The sequence below is a fragment of the Macaca fascicularis genome, chromosome 9 (genome assembly GCF_037993035.2).
Source record: "Macaca fascicularis isolate 582-1 chromosome 9, T2T-MFA8v1.1".
NCBI classification, from domain to species: Eukaryota; Metazoa; Chordata; class Mammalia; order Primates; family Cercopithecidae; genus Macaca; species Macaca fascicularis.
Genome location: NC_088383.1, coordinates 10,903,164 through 10,910,761, shown reverse-complemented (window position 1 = coordinate 10,910,761; position 7,598 = coordinate 10,903,164). Strand labels below are relative to the sequence as shown.

General features: G+C 38.1%; 1 long non-coding RNA gene across 1 annotated transcript; it reads right to left on the bottom strand.

Annotated features, from left to right (window-relative positions):
- Nucleotides 1–490: 490 nt before the first annotated feature.
- On the bottom strand, nucleotides 491–6,594 carry LOC123566922 (uncharacterized). Its single transcript, XR_006689645.2, has 3 exons — nucleotides 6,463–6,594; nucleotides 4,676–4,767; nucleotides 491–1,789 (listed from the first exon to the last, which is right to left on the bottom strand). It is a non-coding gene; the product is annotated as an uncharacterized lncRNA (long non-coding RNA).
- Nucleotides 6,595–7,598: the final 1,004 nt, after the last annotated feature.

Here is a 7,598-nt window from a genome sequence, read left to right as displayed (position 1 = left end):
GCACAGCAGGAAACACCTCACTCTAGGTGTCCCAGGTTGACTTAGACGTTGGACCTAACTCCTGAGAATCCTCAGTTCTAATATCAGCTCCCTGTGTCCCCAAATAAGCAGCATGATTTATTCAATAGGTTGAGAATCTTAAATATTTTAAGAAAGGGTGATGGGGGAATTGGGGGGAAGTCAAAGTTTACAAATTTACAGAATGTAGGGTGAATTGTAGAGTTATGATGTAAAGCATGAAGACTATTGTTAAGGATATTGTACAATGAAAATTTGCTCAGAGAGTAGATTTCAGATGCCCTTATCAAGCACACACGCACACACACACACACACACACACACACACACACACACACACGAAGTAACTACAGAAGGTGATGGATAGGTTAATTTGCTTACCTGTGGTAATCATTTCACCATATATATGCATACAAAAACACAATGCTGCACACCTTAAATATATGCAAAAAAGAATCTTTAATATGTTAGGTACTCTTCTAAGCCCTGGAGAAGAGGTAATGGATTAAAAACAAATCTCGGTTCTCACAGAGCTTACATTATTATACATTATGTACGGTCATACCTCCATACATTATAGTGGGAGTGGAGTAAACAGACAACAAATAAGCAAAAAAGTAAAGGATGCCATTCAGTGGTACTAGCATAAGTGGTTAAGAGCATGAGACTAGACTGTGGCTCCACTAACTGAGTAACTGCAGCCAAGTTACCTTTCTGTACCTTAGCTACTGTGTCTGTAAAATGAGGCTAATAGCAGAACTTACCACATAGGATTGTTGAAAGGACTGATTGCTGGAAAACACTTACATCTCGGCCTGGCACACATATATGGACTCATTATCATAAAGTAAAATAAAGCCAGAACTGGACCTAGGGAGTGTGCAGATGAATGATCAAGGAGAATGAGATTTAGATTTAGAAAAAGGCTAGTTTTGAATCCTGGTACTGCTCCTTGCTCTGTTGTCTTGAAGAAGATATGTAATCTCTCTGAGTCTCAGCTTGTGGGGTTTTTTGTTTGTTAGGCTCTAAAATAGAAAGAACACTACTGACCCTGTGGGTTTGAGATAGGATGAGAGGGACAGAATGCAATAGATAGAATGAAATAACATTGATAAAGCTCGTGGTGAGTCTGAACATAGAAAAAATAAAAGATTTATGACTCTATTTTCTTCTTAACCCCTCAGCCACGGTTGGCAGCAAGCCCTTCCCCAACATCCTGGGTGAGGATGTCGAGCAGGCTTCTGGCATTCCCCATGTGGCCCTAGTCCCTCCAAAGAAAGCTTGGAAGAGCCATGATCAGAATCTGTCTTTTACTTGTGTCATTTAATGGATCCTGCCTCTCCAAATAACACCATTTCAGAGTATCAAGGAATATCTCCATTTGGGGATAATTTGGATCGTGTAAGATCCCCAGGAACCCTGGCTCCACAGTCACAATGACATCAGCACCCATTACGTCAGCCTTGATGCTTATCGGTGGCCTTCAAACCAAGTAACGTGACTACTTGTCGTGAGCACATGACCCAGAGATCAGTCTTGATGTCTGGAGAAAACCTGCACACTCTCTGTTACTTCAGGGTTGAGTCAGTGGGTTACCTCACAAGGATTTGCTAACGTGCCATTTTTGTTTTAAGCAAGTCAACATATTTTCTTCAAAAGCATCTACTTGCTGGACCAGTAATTTTCTTTGCCAACATACAGGCATCCTTTGGTATACTCCTTTCTTGTTAGGTCGGAAATCAGAAAATCTGCAAGTTATCTCTTCTGATACCTAATTGGAGTGAAGTTATAAGTTTAAATAAATAATAATGACAAAAATATATAATTTAAGAGTCTCAAAGTAAGTTCTGTATGGAAAAAACTGTTACATATTCTTCTTTGTCTTAAAATTCTTTAAACATGTTCATTAAATTTGTCCTCAAGTAAGGTTATAAGAAGATAAATGGAAAACAGCAATACAGACAAGGCATGGATGCTTTTGAATTATGTAGCACTTAATAAATCTTCAAACAACTATATAAAATCTTTGGGATTTTTCTAAACCATTTAACAATATAACTCCTGGACTTAACCATATGTATACTAGACATCATGCTATACCTCTGCAAAAAACAATTTTACTTTCAGATAAAAATACAGGTACACAAATGACCAAGGTAATAACTGAAATCTGACAAATAAAGTACTAGAAAATCCTTTCTAACTGACAGAAAGCTAGTAATATTGTTAGAGCTCACAAATGTATCAAATTCATCGATATTTATTCCTTTCATATTATGATTGTATTAGTCCATTCTCACAGTGCTATAAAGAACTGCTTGAGACTGAGTAGTTTATACAGAAAAGCAGTTTAATTGACTCACAGTTCCACATGACTAAAGAGGCCTCAGGAAACTTACAATCATGGTGGAAGGGAAACAAAGCATGTCTTACATGGCAGCAAGAGAGAAGAGTGAGGGGAGAACTGCCAAACACTTTTAAATCATCATATCTTGTGAGAAATCACTCGCTCTCATGAGAACAACATGGGGGAACTTGCCCCCATCAACCAATCACTTCCCACCAGATCCCTTCCTCAACATGTGGGGATTACAATTCAAGATGAGATTTGGGTGGGGACACAGAGCCAAACCATATCAATGGTTTACTCAAATTTTAGCAAGTTTTATGACTTTATGTTCAAAAAGATTGGCCATCCAATTCCAATGAGTTTCCATTTCCTACAACTTCTTCTAAGTCAACAGAGTCTCTTGTTCAGCTGCCATTTTGATTCTACATTGATTGCACTCAACTATTTGTGATGTGGGTAACCATAGCCTAGTCATTATGAGCACCTATCAGTTATAAATGCTTTGGGTTATTACTATAGGAAATTTTTACAAATAGTAATTCAAGTAAGAGGCAGTTATTTTTCTTGATGTAAAAAATTGTGGGGTCAGTTGGCTGCCAGCCTTCAGGGAGCATCTCAAAAATGCCGTCATGGTTGGAAGTCTTTGAAACCTTGTGTGTTGGCTTTTTGTTTTCATGTTCGTTGATTTGTGGCTGCAAGATGGCTGCCACAGCTCCAGGAATCACATTAGAGTTCAAGCTCAGAATGGGGAATAGGGACAACAGGATTATATTTCTCTTGCATCTGTCAGAAAAGCAAAAAGCTTTTCCAGAAACCCCTGTCACATTGACTAGAACATTTAAGATGACACACCTTAAATCAGTGTGGACATATACCAAATACAGTGTAATAGATCGTTCTTTTAGAACGCCTTTTCTTGTTTTACGTTTACATTTACCATAACAGGTTTTTTGCACAGCTGTTTTTCCATGAATACTGTCACAAAGGCAATATGTTCTCCAATAAATGGAATATGCTCATGGTTCTCTTTCGTAAAATGACTATCAGGGTAACAGCAGCCATGAGGTGCTACATGAAGGCTTATTACAAAATGCTGATATTTACTAACAAAGAGGGATTGGATTTGTTTAATATATTCCAAAATCATGTCACTAAATCTATTTAGCATAACTAAGTATTGCAGTTGCTAAAGAGAGCCAGAAATCACAGTATGCAGGAGAGTAGCTGGAATCAGAAGTCTCTCCTAGATGATTCATGTATTCATTCATTCATTTGAAAAATATTTTTAAGCATTTAGGTGATAGAAAATGTGACACTTTCTGGGGATAAAATTGAATAATATGTGTACCCCAACTTTAAGTTTCTTATGCTTTTGGAATCTCTATGAGGGCAGCAATTTTATAAGCTTACTTTGTATTCTTAATATCAGAATGGTGGCTCAATCATAGGTACCATTTAGAATTAACTTTGGCATACAATTTTATATTAAAATTATATAGAATATATACTTATATATTATCTATCTAGAATATATATATATTTAAAAATATGTAATTTTTTTTTTAATCAGAAATATGCTGACTTCTTTTTTATTATTTCAGGCTGCATTTGGAAGTTTATATATTTCTTGGGTATAAAAATAGATTGGAACATGGTTCTCGTAAGTACTTATTACACCATCATTGTGAAGTTCCATTCAACAGTGTATTTGCTTAAGTTTTGTAAAGCTTTCACAAATAACCATTTATTTACTTTTTTTTTGAGATGGAGTCTTGCTCTGTAGCCCAGGCTGGAGTACAATGGTGTGGTGTGATCTTGGCTCACTGCAACCTCCATCTCCTAGGTTCAAGTGATTCTCCCTCCTTAGCCTCCTGAGTAGCTGGGATTACAGACACTCACCACCACGCCTGGGTAATTTTTGTATTTTTGTACAGACAGGGTTTCACCATGTTGGCCAGGCTGGTCTTGAACTCCTGACCTCAAGTGATTCTGCCCACCTCGGCCTCCCAAAGTGCTGGGATTACAGGCTTGGGCTACCATGCCCAGCCTACAAAGATCCATTTAGTAAGCTAAAAATAAAATAAATATATATACACATACATTTTGTACTATAAGTATTTATATTTTTAAAAGGGAACTTTTAAAATGTAACAATGCCCAAGCCCTAACTCAGACCATTTAAGTCAGGATGTCTGGGTGTTGGACTTGGACATTGGTATTTTATAAAAAGTTCCTCTTATGGTTTGAGAACCACTGCTCTAGAAACAAACAAACAAAGCAGACCTTGGTGGAGAGTGTGCTACTTACCCAAACAGTGTAGATTCCTTCTAATCTCCTATATTCATCACAAAACCCTCTGACACAGGTATCCTTATTGTTTCCATTTAAAGATGAAAACACTGAGAAACAAAGGGATTTAGTAACTGACACAAAGTCATATAGGCAGAAGGTGTTGGAAACAGAATTTGAACTGGACAGTCTGACTCATGTTCAATATTTTATGCTGCCTATTACATGCCTGGCACGTCACAGTCACTCAGTATTTGTGTAAGGAATGCATCAAGGTACAGACAACATGTAATTAAGTCCAAACTATTATGAGAATGTAAAAGTAGGACCTACCACAATAGAGCTAGCTATACAGTGCTATGCCACATCCATTTGAAATACAAACTAGGGGCCTGGCGGGGTGGCTCATGCCTACAATCCCAGCGCTTTGGGAGGCCAAGGCGGGTGGATCACCTGAGGTCAGCAGTTCGAGACCAGCCTAGCCAACATGGTGAAACCTCTTCTCTACTAAAAAAATAAAAATAAAAAAATTAGCCAAGCATGGTGGCAGATGCCTGTAATCTCAGCTACTCAGGAGGCTGATGCAGGAGAATTGCTTGAACTGGGAGGCAGAGGTTGCAGTGAGCTGAGGTCCCGCCATTGCTTTCCAGCTGGGTGACAAGAGCAAAACTCCGTCTCAAAAAAAAAAAAAGAAAAAAGAAAAGAAATACAAACTAGGGGCCTGGTGGGGTGGCTCATGCCTGTAATCCCAGCACTTTGGGAGGCCAAGGGGGGTGGATCACCTGAGGTTAGCAGTTCGAGACCAGCCTAGCCAACATGGTGAAACCTCTTCTCTACTAAAAAAATAAAAATAAAAAAATTAGCCAAGCATGGTGGCAGATGCCTGTAATCTCAGCTACTCAGGAGGCTGATGCAGGAGAATTGCTTGAACTGGGAGGCAGAGGTTGCATTGGGCCGAGATTGCGCCATTGCCCACCAGCTGGGCGACAAGAGCAAAACTCCGTCTCAAAAAAAAAAACAAAAACAAAAACAAAAAAAACAAAAAGAAATACAAACTAGGGACCGAGGACAAAGAAGAATTTTCAGTAGCCAGAATGGTCTTTTTATTACTTTTCTTGATATTTTACAATTCTGACTGTTGGGATTGTTGGCATGTGGAAATAACAGAGTTCACTATTTTACATAGTAAAAATTAATATTCATGAACTTATGATATGGAGATGCCCAAGAACTTTATTTGTTCCTGGGATCCTCAGTAGGTATTAATTTGGGACATACAGTACTTCAAATATTATTTTAGGAAGAGAGATAACATAGCAAAGGTGTTATTCTGTTAGATAAATGGAAAGAAGGAAGTTCTAAGCCAGAAGAATAGCATAAATAGAATAAAAAGTACATAAAAAGGACTGGGCACAGTGGCTCACGCCTGTAATTCCAGCACTTTGGGAGGCCGAGGTGGGCAGATCACAAAGTCAGGAGTTCGAGACCAGCCTAGCCAATATGGTGAAACCCCGTCTCTACTGAAAACACAAATAATTAGTTGGGTGTGGTGGCAGATGCCTGTAGTCCCACCTACTTGGGAGGCTGAGGCAGAAGAATCGCTTGAACCTGGGAGGCAGAGGTTGCAGTGAGTCGAGATCGTGCCATTGCACTTCAGCCTGGGCAACAGAGCAAGACTCTGTTTCCAAAAAAAAAGGAAAAGAAACATAACTGGTACTCTCAGAAAAATGCAAGAAACATGCAAAAATTCAAAATGACCAGAAACTGAATCACTTCTGTTACTCTTACAGAGTCTCACGCAGTACCTGGAGAGTGGCTTCGTTGGACCTGGTCTTGGGTGGAACTGCCTTCCAATCCTTCAGTTCTCTCCTCCACTTTGCTTTCAATGAGTCTTGCTACCGAATGAGAGGATATGTAGAAAGCCCAGAACACCTTATATTTTCTCCAACCCTCAAAGTAAACATTCGTACTTGCCAAACAGAGAAACACGGGACCTAATGTTCATGTCAGAAATGTATCATGTAATGACTATCAGTTCTTGGCTTTCTGCAACACCCGTTTAGCCCATTGTCAATGCTTGTGGCACACATTTACATAGAGATTATGCAAATACCTATGATATGAGGATGCCAACATAAATTCTATGGTGTTTCTCACAGCAGAGCAGCACCAGAGAAGACATGGCTTTCAATTTAATTGCATTAAAATTGGTCTCTGTTGGAATACTTTCTTGGAAATAAAAGAGAGATGAAATTGTATTATCTTCTTTTCTGTTTTTCTTGGCAGAATTGCATGTTATACAAACAACTCTTCACTTATGAATAAAGACCCAAACTCATATTAAAATATTTCATAGCTATTAAATACTAGAACTTGAATCAAAGTTTCCTAAAGCAGGCAATGGAGATATATAGAAGAATATATAAGTATTCTCTCTATTGGTTAGGAAATGAGTTCTTCTATTAATTAAACTCTGTATTCAGGCAGAAGCAATCTGTTTATTTAAAAGGTATAAAATAAAATTAGTCAATATCTATTTGTCCTTTTTACTCGTATGACCATTGGTAATTTTTCCCTTTGAATATAATTGTCTTTGGAAATATGTTTCATGGACATAACGGTTTGCACTATTGAATGTGAACACCCTAATACAGTCATGCACACAGACTTGCATTAGCATGCATCAAAATAGCATTTGAATTCTAATTTCTTCAAGTTCTCTTCTCCTACCAAGCACATTCTTTGTCTGCCTTTAGCAAAGCATTTAGCTATAAAGGTGTGGAATCATCAAGGAGTTTCATGATAGAATGATAGGAGTATCAAAAGATAAGACTCTACTTTTTTCATAATACCCTCAGAAAGATTTTCTTCATCTACAAAATACCGTCTCATAGAGAAAGCAAGCTCAGTGGTTCAACCAATAGGTTATGTTTTTGTATTG